Genomic DNA, 15,890 nt, shown 5'->3' with positions numbered 1-15,890 from the left:
CCTTGACCACCAGCGTAGAGACGTGCAACTACTGAGCTCCCAGATGAACCAAAGGACAAAAGAGTGCTCGAAACCTCTGTCTGCTCCTCCGCCGTCTTTGAGAAAACCTATGGAAGAATGAGGGTTACTTCTTATGCTGGAAGTCTTCGGCCGCCAATGCTGCTTATTAATCAAAAGTTACCTCGGGACCGAAGACATTTTGATGAACCAAGGACGCTACCCCTATGCCCCTAGACCACGAGCGTAGAGACGTGCAACTGCTGAGATACTGAGCTTCCAGATGAACCAAAGGACATGAGAGTGCTCAAAACCTCTGTCGGCTCCTCCGCCGTCTTTCAGGAGACCTATGGCAGAATGAGGGTGACTTCTTATGCTGGAAGTCTTCGGCCGCCAATGCTGATTATTAACCAAAATTTAACTCAGGACCGAAGACGTTTTGATGAATCAAAGACGCTACCCCTATGCCCCAAGATCACGAGCCTAGAGACGTGCAACTGCTTAGCTACTGAGCTCCCAGATGAACCAAAGGACATGAGAGTGCTCAAAACCTCTGTCTGCTCCTCCGCCGTCTTTGAGAAGTTCTATGGCAGAATGTGGGTGACTTCTTATGCTGGAAGTCTTCGGCCGCCAATGCTGATTATTAACCAAAAGTTAACTCGGGCCCGAAGACGTTTTGATGAATCAAAGACGCTACCCCTCTGCCCCTAGACCACGAGCGTACAGACGTGCAACTGCTGAGCTACTGATCTCCCAGATGAGCCAAAGGACAAGAGAGTACTCGAAACCTCCGTCTGCTCCTTTGCTGTCTTTGAGAAGACCTATGGCAGAATGAGGGTGACTTCTTATGTTGGAAGTCTTCGGCCGTCAATGCTGATTATTAATCAAAATTTAACTCGGGACTGAAGACGTTTCTTTGAATCAAAGATGCTACCCGTATACCCCTAGACCAAGAGCGTAGAGACGTGCAACTGCTGAACTACTGAGCTCCCAAATGAACCAAAGGACAAGAGAGTGCTCGAAACCTCTGTCTGCTCCTCCGCCGTCTTTGAGAAGCCCTTTGACAGAATGAGGGTGACTCTCATGCTGGAAGTCTTCGGCCGCCAATGCTGATTATTAATCGAAATTTAACTCGGGACCGAAGACGTTTTGATGAATCAAAGACAATACCCTTCTGCCCCTAGACCACGAGTGTACAGACGTCCAACTGCTGAGCTACTGATCTCCCAGATGAGCCAAAGGACAAGAGAGTGCTCGAAACCTCTGTCTGCTCCTCCGCCGTCTTTGAGAAGACCTTTGGCAGAATGAGGGTGACTTCTTATGCTGGAAGTCTTCGGCCACCAATTCTGATTATTAATCAAAAGTTAACTCGGGACCGAAGACGTTTTAATGAATCAAAGACGCTACCCCTATACCCCTAGACCACGAGCGTACAGACGTGCAACTGCTGAGCTACTGAGCGACCAGATGAACCAAAGAACTACCAGCAGAACGTTGCTGTGTTGGGTCTCCGTAGCAGGCGCCTGGTTCATGCACCATGTTGAATTCTGTTTATCAGCGACGAAGGCTGGAATTTGCTCGCCAATACCACAACTGGACTTCCACTGAATGGTGACAGATGGCCTTTTCAGGTGAATCACGTTTTATGCTCTGTTGGTCAGCAAATACCCTGCAACAATCGTTGGAAGGGTCCAGCCGGACGGGGGATAATTATGGTCTGGGGAATGTTTCCGTGGTATTCCCTGGGTGATGTCGTCATTCTGCAACGCACAATGAATTGTTACTGTTAGGTTTGATCATCACGCGAGTGTTACGGAAATGCTTCAGTAACTCGGGTGGGAGTCTCTTGAGGAAAGGAGGCGTACTTTTCGTGAATCGCTACTTAGCAAATTTAGAGAACCAGTATTTTAGGGTGACAGCAGTACAGTTTTACATTTCGCTGAAAGACCACAAAGATAAGATAAGAGAGATTAGGGCTCGTTCAGAGGCATATAGGCAGTCATTTTTCCCTCGTTCTGTTTGGGAGTTGAACAGGGAGGAAGATGCTAGGTGTGGTACGAGGTACCCTCCGCCACGCACCATATGGTGGATTGCGGAGTATGTATGTTGATGTAGATGTTGATTAATCAAAACAAGAATGCGTCTATCCTTGGGGAGCATGCCCGCCCGTATCTGCGGTTTGCTTTTCCTCGGTACAGTGGCATCTACCAGCAGGACAATGCAACGTGTCACACAGCTGGCAGAGTATGTGTGTGTTCCGAAGAGCGCGGTACTCATGTCGCCACTGAACTGTGCGGGGTTAAACCTAGTCGAGAATCTGTGGCACCACCTCTATCCGACTGTTCACGCCATGGAGGCTCAACCGAGATACCTAGCGCAACTGGCCACGGCACTGGAGTCGGCGTGGCTCCACATGCTTGGTTCTCTCCCTACAGTCTCTCAGCGATCCGCGCTGCAAAAGGTGGTTACTTTCACATTTGACAGGTGTTCGCATTAATGTGACTGCATCTCGTAACTTCTTCTTGCAGAACATTTTCTTCGAACTATGTTGATACATTGATATAACTGATCTTAGACACAAATTAGAGAAAATAAATGAAATAATTTCAACAACTGCCACAGAGTAAAAGTCTTTTCCCCATAATATGATTTTGATGCACATTACAAGAGAGAGAACATATGATATTTATGTTAAAATACGAATGATCTGTCATCGGCTAAATGCACAAATTCTTTTATACTTAACAGTGCCCCAGAATTTTCATAGTCATATTTTTCAAGGTTGTGTAAAAAGTTCTTCGTACCGGTTTATGAAATTTATGACTGCCCGGCACTGACTTCCAGCTCCTGTAAGTATGAAGAAAATTGGGGAGGATCATCCATAAGAAATTCTCCTTGTTAGACTTTGTACAACGTGCGACACGGGAACAGACAGTAAGAAGACCATATTTCGTGTAAATCTAGATGCTTTCCTGTAGTGCCGATCGGCATAAAATAGAAGGAACAGCAAGACTGCTTGATGGAGGCTCACACAGACGCATTGGACAGACGGCAGAGGTGTTTCCAGGTGAAAGGAAGGTCGCCAACGAGCGGCCGCAGTCCTTTGTTCCGCAGGGGCAGGCAGCTATCGGGGCGCCCTGCGCAGCCACAGCCGGCCCTGCCTTATCGCCCCTGACTCATCAGCAGCGCAGCACGGGACCTCGCCCGCGGGCACGTCATATCTCGCCACTTGCTGACATCCATAAATGACTCTCCCACTTACGCCCGCAAAACCGCACGCGATGCCCACGAGGCGACTCACTGGCTTGTCACGGTGGATGGATACCTGCGACACGCTTCATCCAAATCTGTCTTTGGCTAACGCTGCTTCCAGAATGAATTGTCGCTCTTCAGCGGAGCGTCCGCTAATGTGAAACTTCCTGACAGATTAAAACTGTGCGCCGGACCGGGAATGACAGAAGTAAACCTGTGATGGCTGGTCGTGAGTTGTGCTTGGATAGCGCAAACGGAAAAGACACACATACAAGTAACCCGAACGAGTTCAAGTATGAGAACACAAAATTAAAGCAGTTGTGAAGAAATATTAACAACAGCACCCTTAAATCCCATTTGGTATGGTGTGGTTTTAAATGAAACAATACCGACAGAGGAGAAATTACATAAGATAAATTCAGTCCCTCACCGTACTGTGAATATTGTCATCTGACAGATACCATGGATCACAGACTAATATACTTTGAGAAAACATACATCTGGAAATGACCGAGGAAAAAACTGGCCATTATCAATAGGGGTACGGGTAACGCAATAAATTTCAATGATGTAGTACAACCAGCCTGGAATACCTACCCAGAAGCAAAAAATAAATAACAGTACGATATCTATTTTTCGTCCTCACTGATAACACGCCAACAATGCAGTAATATCTACAGTACACCGCTATTTCGCAAAGAAATTACAGGAAACCGTTCCAAAACCATTCCCTTTGTACATGTCCTAGCTACACACACACACACACACACACACACACACACACACACACAGATTAACGTAAAGCTTTATCGCAAGCAGCCCTCTCTGAGCGGTCTTGTGACGGCGTTTGTGTTAGGATAACTATTTTGTGTCTTAACATCAGTATAATAATCTTCCAACTCTTGCGTACTTTACAGTAGACATATAGAAGACGTCAAGCCGGCCGGTGTGACCGAGCGATTCTAGGCGCTTGAGTCTGGAACTGCGCGACTGCTACGGTCGCAGGTTCGAATCCTGTCTCGGGCATGGATGTGTGCGATGTCCTTAGGTTAGTTAGGTTTAAGTAGTTCTAAGTTCTCGGGGACTGATGACCTCAGATGTTAAGTCCCATAGTGCTCAGAGCCATTTTGAGAAGACGTCAAGGAGAAAGTGAACTATGAACGTGCTAGTTTTTTTTTCTCTCTTTTCCTGTTCCCTTTAATTTTGATCGATATCATATTCTTTATACAAATTCACAAATCACTCATAATGCGATGAGGGCGGTTGCTCCTACCATTATTGTGTCATGAGACAGCTTACAGAAATAAGCTTCGGTTTAGTTATAATTATTTTTAAACTTATATATTTGGTATAACGGTGAAGCAGAAACCAAGAAAATAGTCCATTGTGTGAGTAATTAAATAATTCATTTTCAATTAAAGAAATATAACGAGAGAAACAAATAAGAAAAAATTACTAAAAAAACAAAAATTTAAAAAAAATCACTTTATTAAAAGAAAGACTACCTTTTATTTGCACGAGATTTTAAACAGGCAAGGAGAGACATCATGTCACATTGCATTCGCGTAAAGCCAGGCCGAGAAGGCAATGTTCGGTGCGCGACATGAAGGACGATAAAGAGAGATGAGGAAGGAGACGGTAGAGCACTTGTCCGCAAAGGGCAAATGTCGCAGGTTCGACTTCCGGTCTGACGCTTGTCAGCTGTCTGTTACTTGTCAGCTACCATCTTCGTTTCAGGATAATCGCTGCATTCCATAGCGGGCCGTCAAATGTAAACGAAACGGATGGGAAAAAAGTAAGTTATCTGTTTATTGTTTCAAAAGTAATTGCCATAAATGTTAACACATTTATCCCACTGTGAGGCAAGACGGTCAGTGTCTTCTTGGAAAAATACTTGTGGCTGCCTACAAAAACATGTTTATACCTAGGCGTGCACCTCTTCATCCGAAAGAAATCGACTGCCACGATTGTCTTTGTTCAGGAGTCCAAAATATGGATATAGCGTGGGAGTGTCGGGACTGTACGGAGGATGTCTCAGCCGTTCCCAGCGAAACTTCTGCAGCTCAGTCGAAACAGTAGGTACGTCAGCTCGTGGAGAGTCAAGATGGCCTTTCTTTTTGACTGCAAGCGCCCGCTGCTCGTTGATTTTATGGAAAACTGCACCAAACTTAACGCACAATGACACGTGTACACTTTACAAAAGTTGAACCTCACTATCGTGTCCAAACATCATCAGCATCAGCAGGATAAAGGTCATTCCATATCTGAGTACAGTCATGGTTCCGTAGGAAACCGCAACCATTTTTCCATGAAGTCAGTGACAACCTTGTCTCACAACGGGATAAGGATATTAACATTTATGGAGATTACTTTTGAAATAATAAACAGTTTACTTACTATCTTTCCAGCTGTCTCGTTTTCCTTTGAGTGCCCCTTACACATCGTGAACGTTGTGTACACACACACACATACACAGGGTATATATACACACCAGTGAGTAAACTACAATACTAGGCGGTTTTACGAAAGATAATATTTATGTAGTGACATTTTTAACATCACTCAAACACTTGCACCGACGTACCTTATTGTAATGTGCTCCTCAGCAGGAGAAGCAGCAAGTCGAAAATTTGTGTCCTGCTTTGTCAGAGCTGATACTACGAGTTGCTCCAGTTGTAGGACCGAGCGAGGTGGCGCAGTGGTTAGCGCACTGGACTCGCTTTCGGGAGGACGACGAATCATATCCGCGTCCGACCATTCAGATTTAGGTTTTCCGTGATTTCCTTACATAGCTCCAGGCAAATGCGGGGATGGTTCCTTTCAAAGGGCACGCTGGACGTCCTTCCAATTGCAGAAACTACGTGGACTAATTCTGTAGACTTCATGAATTTTGTGTTCATATTCGAGAAACCACAGTTGAACTGTGTTTAATATTTACAGCACTTGTACTTACTTTTCTTTTCCAATTTTTTGAGCTTTAAGTAATGCTATGCCGCAATGACGTCAACTTCAGAAGAGCTCATGAAGGCAACTGAAACAGATACGAGATTCGTGTCGTCTTATTGCTTGTCGTTTGGCGAGTTGCATCACGTATCATACCGCATATCGTATCACCCCAGTGGAAACACAAGTGTCGCACCGATAAGAAGCAACTTCTATAGGAACGTGTTGTATGGTAGAGTTGCGCTCAACCAGAACTACGATTCGGTATTTTTGGTAAGCTACATAAATGACGGTAGTATCGGCAACATTTAGGCTTGATGATAGAATATCGATATATCGATATTTTCCACAAATATCGATATATTTTTATGGCTCACGATCTTTCACCATAATCGAGTCCATCAACATGAGGTGGCAAATATGAGGTAGCCAAGGAGGTGGAAACGTGGGTTCTACTATGCCAAGACTGCTTGGTAGCTATAACAGGAAAACACAATTAATTAGTAGGAGTACAAAATAAGAAAGTATTTATTACTTAACTTTGCTATAGTCCATGATCAGTTGGTTGACAATTATAGAAGACGCGGCTAGACTAAGCGTCTGTAGAATGATATAATTTACAAGTCACAAATGTTGCAGCGACGAATTAATCTCTCGTAATCCTGAATGTCGAATCCGGTGAATTTGAAGACTAACTTGGAACGGAGCTATAAAGACTTGATGGCAGCAATGACTGAGCTGCAGACGATGATTAACATCGGCGCTGGCTGACCACTGAGCGCGGCTACGAACCGTAGACTGGCACAACTGCGCTACTCTCCTGCTGCACCTGAAGTAGCCTCGCGGCGAGCATAAGTACTGCGACTGGCTGTGTACTCTTTGGCTAAAACAGGCGTTCTTCTGTTCCGTTTATCGAGAGAATCGCATCCGGCGGATCGATCTCTCAGGTGGCGGTGTGGTCGTATGACTGACATCACATATATCGGCGGGACTTCCTTTACCGATATTTCGATATCGAAGTGGCAATATCGAGTGCCAATATTTTTATTTTATATTATATTTTTTCGCAATTTTCAGTAAATATTCGAAATTGTTCTTTTGAACTGTACCAGAACAGAATTTTATCTTCACTGTGTGAAGGAGTCGTACTACTTTTTAAGCTTTCATCACGTCCAGTCTTTGTCTTTGAGTGTGTGAAGCAAGTATAGATGGCACAAAGAAAAAGTCCGATTTCTCTGGGAGCTGGCGGTGTGAATGGAATAACAAGATGATATGTGACTTGCCGAGTAATATAGCTCAATGTAACTTGCACCATACATCGAAAGAACTGATACAGTATAGTACGGATGGTAACTGAAAGATATACGTAATGAGGCGAACAGAAATGACACATTTATTCAAAGTCAGTAACTATACTGGAGTCACCGCGTGTCATGATGGGCCCTGTACCGTAAAAAAGTCGGAGAAACGGTTCTTTGTAGTATGTGTGATTATCACGGATGACAGTGCTTGCTCTGCAACGTGCTCCAACGCTGGCCAGAAAGATGGTAAGAAGTTCCTCGTAAGAGGACATTCCATTCCTTCACTACTGCCGTTGACAGCTGTTGGATGGTCGTTGGTGTATATGGATGTGCTACAATACCTCTCCCCAACGCATCAACGCGTGCTCGGTGGGATTCAAATCAGTAGAATGGGCAGGCCAGTGCATTCGGTGCATATCCTCTCATTCCATGAGCTCCTCCACCTGCGCTATTCAGTGCGGTCGCGCATTGTCATACATAAAAATGGAAGTCAGGGCCGAATGCACTTGTTGAAAAACGCACGTGGGGAAGAAGTACAGTGTCACAATGATGTTGACTGTACCGTGTTCAAAGTTTTTGAGGTCAGTACGCTCGTGCAACATTATGCCTCCGCACGCTGTAACACCTGGATATCCAAAACGATCGTAATGGACAGTACTGGTCGTACCCTTGTAAGGCGAGAGGTGCGAACACATAGTGCATTGAGGAACATAATCGAATGAACCGTATGGTGGTTTGAAGACGGTGTATGTACACATAGATATAGACTTTTTTCCCGCCGAGTATACAGGGTGGTCCATTGACAGTGACCGGGCCAAATATCTCACGAAATAAGCAGCAAACGAAAAAACTACAAAGAACGAAACTCGTCTAGCTTGAAGGGGGAAACCAGATGGCGCTATGGTTGGCCCGCTAGATGGCACTGCCATAGGTCAAATGGATATCAACTGCTTTTTTTTTTTAGAAATATGAGAGTTTTAGTTGGACCACTTTTTCCGCTTTGTGACAGATGGCACTGTAATAGTCACAAACGTATAAGTAAAATGGAAATGTCGTGTGGCTAGGGCCTACTGGTCGGGTAGACCGTTCGCCTGGTGCAGGTCTTTCGATTTGACGCCACTTCGGCGACCTGCGCGTCGATGGGGATGAAATGATGATGATTAGGACAACACAACACCCAGTCCCTGAGCGGAGAAAATCTCCGACCCAGCCGGGAATCGAACCCGGGCCCTTAGGATTGACAGTCTGTCACGCTGACCACTCAGCTACCAGGGCGGACACCGTATAAGTACGTGGTATCACCTAACATTCCGCCAGTGCGAACGGTATTTTCTTCGTGATACATTACCCGTGTTAGAATTGACCGTTTACCAATTGCGGAAAAGGTCGATATCGCGTTGACGTATGGCTATTGTGATCAAAGTGTCCAACGGGCGTGTGCTATGTATGCTGCTCGGTGTCCTGGACGACATCTTCCAAGTGTCCGGACCTTTCGCCGCATAGTTACATAATTTACGGAAACATGAGTGTTCAGCCACGTGTGAAACGTCAACCACGACCTGCAACAAATGATGATGCCGAAGTAGGTGTTTTAGCTGCTGTCGCGGCTAATCCGCACATCAGTAGCAGACAAATTGCGCGAGAATCGGGAATCTCAAAAACGTCGGTGTTGAGTCATCGATTGCACCCGTACCATGTTTCTATGCACCAGGAATTGCATGGCGACGACTTTGAACGTCGTGCACAGTTCTGCCACTGAGCACAATAGAAATTACGGGACGATGACAGATTTTTTGCACGCGTTCTATTTAGCGACGAAGCGTCATTCACCAACAGCGGTAACGTAAACCGGCATAATATGCACTACTCGGCAACGGAAAATCCACGATGGCTGCGTCAAGTGGAACATCATCGACCTTGGCGGGCTAATGTATGGTACGGCATTATGGGAGGTTGGATAATTGGCCCCCATTTTATTTATGGCAATCTAAATTGTGCAATGTATGCCGATTTCCTACGTAATGTTCTATCGATGTTACTACAAGATGTTTCACTGCATGACAGAATGGCGATGTACTTCCAACATGATGGATGTCCGGCACATAGCTCGCGTGCACTTGAAGCGGTATTGAATAGCATATTTCATGACAGGTGGATTGGTCGTCAAAGCACCATACCATGGCCTGCACGTTCACCGGATCTGACGTCCCCGGATTTCTTTGTGTGGGGAAAGCTGAAGGATATTTGATATCGTGATCCACCGACAACATGCGTCAGCGCATTGTCAATGTATGTGCGAACATTACGGAAGGCGAACTACTCGCTCTTGAGAGGAATGTCGTTACACGTATTGCCAAATGCATTGAGGTTGACGTACATCATTTTGAGCATTTATTGCATTAATGTGGTATTTATAGGTAATGACGCTGTAACAGCATGCGTTCTCAGAAATGATAAGTTCACAAAGGTACATGTATCACATTGGAACAACCGAAATAAAATGTTCAAACGTACGTACGTTCTATATTTTAATTTAAAAAACTTACCTGTTACCAACTGTTCGTCTAAAATTGTGAGCCATATGTTTGTGACTATTACAGCGCCATCTATGACAAAGCGAAAAAAGTGGCCCAACTAAAACATTCATATTTCTTTACGTACTACACGAATATGTAATAAAAAATGGGGGTTCCTATTTAAATAACGCAGTTGATATCCGTTTGACCTATGGCAGCGCCATCTAGCGGGCCAACCATAGCGCCATCTGGTTTCCCCCTTCAAGCTAAACGAGTTTCGTTCTTTGTAGTTTTTTCGTTTGACGCTTATTTCGTGAGATATTTGGCCCGGTCACGAGCAATGGACCACCCTGTAGACCACTATCGTGGCAAGTTGGGGTGTTACAAGATAGAAGTAGCTTCATGTCTTCTGAGAGCAACACATTTTTTCTCTGATGTGGTTGGATGGTCATCTAGATTTGAGGCTGTTTCTTCTGAGTGGTAGGTGGGACTTGATGGATTGGAAGTTGCAAGTCGATTAAAAAATTTTAGTCATTTTTCGTGAGGGCATCAATTGTCCGGGGATCTGTTGGAGTGGTTCCCGACGGTATGGGAACTGGGAGGCCGCTGAGTCGAAGTAGAGTATGTTTGATTGTCATCGTCAGTGGGTGAGTGGCCTCCGGGCAGACCCTGCATCGGCGGCCGGACAATGACAAGGCCCGCGCGTGGAGGGCGGGCGCGTGTCTGGTGCGGTCCACGTGAAACGGCGAGTCCCGCGGCCAGCGCCACCAAAAATACCGCGGCGAGGCGAGGCGAGGCGAGGCGAGGCGGCTATTTCCGTGGCCCACCGGCCGGCGGCCGGCGGTCGCCTCAATGAAACGCAGCTGCCGCCGCCGCCACCGCCGTCTGCACCCGCCTGGCCGACCGGACACCCCTTCCCTGCCGCAGCTGCCGCCCCATCTCTCTAGATCTGGGCGCCACACCTAGCTCCCTGGCAACGGGCTGCGAGCGGTTAGTATAAATTCTCTTAACTGATTAACGATCACGCCGTGTGAATTAGAGCAAAAAAAAAAAATTCTAAATGAAATCAAATCTTAATTTTGACTTGAGCGTTTGTAAACAATGTGACGTAGTTTATGAAATAATTTATACTGCTTCATCCACTTTTTACTAATATTTATTAGCACGTAACGTTTTAGAAACAAACTGCCATGATAAGGTCCAATACCGCTGATTGTGCATTACATTAATCTGAAGTATTACGAACATTATTTGCTTCTAGCTTATCTATAATCTGATGTACAATGAGCATTATTTGCTCATCATACATCAAATTAATGTAATGTACGTATTTTGTCTTTAGATGACATAAAAGTAGTACACGAGTCAATGATTATTATCACTAGTCAGTATAATTGTCCGTCATCAACGCAGTTTATATTTTAATTTTTTTGAATGTAAACCTCGACGCGTTTCGGCCACAGTGATAATCAGAAACTGTCAGATAAACAGAACAAATAAGAAGTAATATTTCTTTGAGAATTACGTTGTATAGAACGAAACGAAAACATAACAGTATGTTGTACAATGTATTAATTTATAATCGTGGCAGAAATATTACTTTTCATTTGTTCTGTTTATCTGATTGATTCTGATGATGGCTGTGGCTGAAACACTTTAAGGTGTGTATTTAAATAATAATAATACAAGACGAGCAGTTATATTGACTGATGTACATGTAACTGTAATCTACATCTACATCAGTACTCAAAAATGGTTCAAATGGCTCTGAGCACTATGGGACTTAACAACTGAGGGCATCAGTCTCCTACACTTAGAACTAATTAAACCTAACTAACCTAAGGACATCACACACATGCATGCTCGAGGCAGGATTCGAACCTGCGACCGTAGCGGTCACGCGGTTCCAGACTGAAGCGCCTAGAACCGCTCGGCCACACTGGCCGGCTACATCAATACTCCACAAGGCCTCTGACGATATGTGGCGGAGGATTCTTGTGGCACCACTAACTGATCCCTCTTCTCGGAAAATATTCTCTCGAAATTTCAATAATAAACCTCTCCGTGAGCCACAACGCCTCTCTTGTACTGTGTACCACTGGAGGTTGTTGAGCTTCTCTGTAACGCTCTCGCGCCGACTAAACATTCCCGCCCGCATCTCGTGGTCGTGCGGTAGCGTTCTCGCTTCCCACGCCCGGGTTCCCGGGTTCGATTCCCGGCGGGGTCAGGGATTTTCTCTGCCTCGTGATGGCTGGGTGTTGTGTGCTGTCCTTAGGTTAGTTAGGTTTAAGTAGTTCTAAGTTCTAGGGGACTTATGACCACAGCAGTTGAGTCCCATGGTGCTCAGAGCCATTTGAACCATAAACATTCCCTATCTTCGTTGCATCTTCTCTATCTCTTCCATTACTCCTACATGTTAATGGTCCTAATCTGATAAACACTCCTCAAGAATCTGTCGAACAAGCAGCTTTTTAGCTACTTCTTTCGCGGATGAGATACATTTCCTTAAGATTCTTGCTACGAAATCTCAGTCTGGCTTCTGCTCTTCCGCACCTGATAATGGCAGCTTGTTGCCTATTCGCGTCATGCTAATAAATATTAGTAAAAAGTGACAGAAACAATAAAAATTATTTCATAAATTTATAATACAGTCACAGAACTCAGACAGTTTCAAATAACATGCATAAATTTAAGTATAAATTTTTGGTGGCCGTAGTTGCGAATAGCCTCAATTTTATAAAGCTTAAAAATTGTGCCGCATGGGGTAGCCGTGTGGTCTGAGGCGCCTTATCGCGGTTCGCGCCGCTTCCCCCCGTCGGAGGTTCGAGTCCTCTCTAGGGCTTGGGTGTGTGTGTGTTGTCCTTAGCGTAAGTTAGTTTAAGTTAGATTAAGTATTGTGTAAGTTTAGGGACCGATGACCTCAGCATTTTGGTCCCATAGAACTTACCACAAATTTCCAATTTCCGTTAAAAATTGTAACGTATCATTTTTGAACTTATGAGGGTGGGCTTTCATCACAGTAAATTATCCAATCCATGTTTTATTTCGATTGTTGCTTTGAGCAGATAAAGTGCGACACGACAGTGGGCACTACTATCTTGTCATAGGGTCGCGAGGGGGTGCGCTTCCGCGCGAATGTTGGTAGAGATGGGCAAACTCATTCGTCTTTGCGAAGTAGTTCACTTGTGACTGGAACCCTAGGACCCTTCATTTTTACTCATTCGCCTAGCCTTTCCCTTATCTGTGTAACGCAGTATGTTTTACGATGGCTGCAAAATTTACAATGACTAATGTAAAGAAAGATAGGTTCTGAATTGAGTTTTGTTTTAAACTCGGCAAAACTGTAGCCGGAAGCCACCGCATGCAAAGGAAGGGTTTTGGTGAGCAAGCTTTCAGCCAAACAAAGATATTTGAGTACCTTAAGCGATTTAAGGTGGCTGGAAGTCTGTGGAGGGTGACAAACACTTACATTGGCCATATTCATACACAACTCTGGAAACGATCGTGAGAGTGGGCCTGGTCATCCAGATCCACGTTGTTGTGGAATCGTTGGAATTTCACACAGCACGTGTCAACGCGTTCTAGCTGATTAATTGAACATGAGACGAATCGCAGCGAAGTTCGTTTCGCGTCTTTTGAACGGCAACCAGTGGGAACATCTGGGTCAGGTGTGCCCTGAACCGCAAACAACAGTTCGAAATGATACAGATTTCCTGTCCAGGGTCATAACTGCAGGTAAATCATGGATGTACGGCTATTACCCTGAAACAATACAGAAATTTTCGCAGTGAAAGACACCACCCTCTCCGCGGCCCGAAAAAGCGCGCCGAGTTCGCAGAAATGTCAATCAGTACAAACATTTTTATTTTTATTTTATTTATCGAGATTTTCCTCTATACAAAGGTTTTTCTCCAGCATAACAAATACCCGGAAATTATCACATCTGTTAAATAAGATGCTAATTTATCTCCTCACGATGTCCCTCCAGGTATTTCGATCTTGTATCTCTTCTCAATGTTTGTCGAAAATTTTGGAGACAGATGGTCATAGCGCGTCCTCTTCTCTTCTTTCTCTCCAGTCCCCATTTCAGTATCATTTTCGGAATTCTGTCTTCTTCCATTATTCTTAATTGCCCGTGACATTGTAACTTCCTTCTGTTCATCACGTCATGTATTCTTTCTCTTACTTCCATTCTCTTTATTATTTCGTCGTTTCTTACTTTCCAGAAGTCCATTTATACTGCTTGCACTTTCTTTTATGTTTTAGATTAGTAGTCCAAGTCTCCACTCCATACGTAACTATGCTTTCTAGTATCGATTTATATACTATTTTGTTTGATTCGCCTTGTTACATTTCTGCTCTATAAGGTTGTGAGCATCCCAATGACCTTCCTTCCACTGCTAATTCTTTAATCAATTTCTACCTCTGATTTTCCCTCCATCTCTAAAATGGATCCCAAATAACAGATAGTATTGACCTTCTTAAGTTTCTTACCCTCTATGTATAAGCCATCTGGATCATTAGTAAGGTATTCTGTTTTATGATAATTAATCTTCAATCCTAAGTTTCTGTATTCCATTGATAATTAGTTAAATCATCCTCACCGTCTTCTGCTATAAGCAGTAGTTAGAGCAAGCATTGTTTTTACCCTCATGCAGTTATCTATAACGAATTTCCTCCATGTGCTCAGACAGCCACAGGGAAGTTCTACTGTACTGTTTTGAGGAAACTGAGGAAAGGTATTGGACGCAAACTGCCTGAGAGATGGGACAACAAAGACTGGTTGGTGCATCATGACAGTCCAGCTCAACAAATCTCGCTCATTGTGAGGGAATTCTTGGAGAGCAGACAACATGACAAACGCCGGCCATCTACCCTACACGCCTGATCTAGTCCTTTGCGATGTCTTCATCTTCCTTAAAATGAAACAGATATATAGGGCGCCGTTTTAACTCGGTAGACGAGAATCGAGCTCCTCGCAACTAATTTTTAATTCGATTTAGCTGGAAGACTTTCATCACTGCTTCGAAGAACGGGAGAATCGCTGAAAGCGTTGCACACACAAGCGCATGGGAATGACTTCGAAAGTGACAGCGGAAATTAAAACGTAAGGTAAGCTTTCTCAATTTTACTGCGGTATCCTCGGAAATTTTGGGTAACACTTTGTATCTGGCGAAAAGTTCGAGAAGCTAAAAATCAGACAAATTCGTGCACATTCGGAGTCGTACCAACAACTCCCGCGTACGAGTCGCGAGCTGAACAGGAAGTGGTGGAACGGGGAAGTGATTGGTATACACCAGAAGGTCGCTTACGGCGTATAGATGTAGATGTGTAGGTAGGAGATAGAAGTGGATTTGAAGCCAGTGGCGTAGGAACGCATAGCTTGTCCGCATGTGTGATGCGTTGGACACAGCGAAGCGGCAGCCTCCGCGCTGGCACTTGTTCCAGCTGACGTGCCTCGGCATAGTGTTTGCCAGATGTGGTCGCTGTCCAGAATGCCAATCGCCTGTGGCTGGCAGCGGCATCTGCTGCCTACATTCACGACCACTTGTTACGGCAGCTAAGTCACATAGAGCTCTCCTGTTGCCGTCCATTGACACCAATATGCAAAAATTCGCACTGTATGTGTTAGAAGCATCACTTGATCTACAGGGTGGCGCACGAAATGTGTTACCATTTTGTTTTTGAATATAAACTTTATTGTCAATACAATCTGAAAGGATCATATACTACAATCAAGAGCCGTCCATGGAGATTTGTTCTAACTCACCACATGCTCAATATGTCCACCATTTCGTTTCCTAACTTTCTTCAAACGAACACTGAAGTTAGTGATTACCCTACGGCACATGTCTTCCGTAATTTCACTGCAAGCTTGAAG

Source organism: Schistocerca serialis, chromosome 5 (genome assembly GCF_023864345.2).
Source record: "Schistocerca serialis cubense isolate TAMUIC-IGC-003099 chromosome 5, iqSchSeri2.2, whole genome shotgun sequence".
Taxonomy (NCBI): Eukaryota; Metazoa; Arthropoda; class Insecta; order Orthoptera; family Acrididae; genus Schistocerca; species Schistocerca serialis.
The sequence above is the reverse complement of the archived record's forward strand: the minus strand, read 5'-3'. Positions refer to the sequence as shown.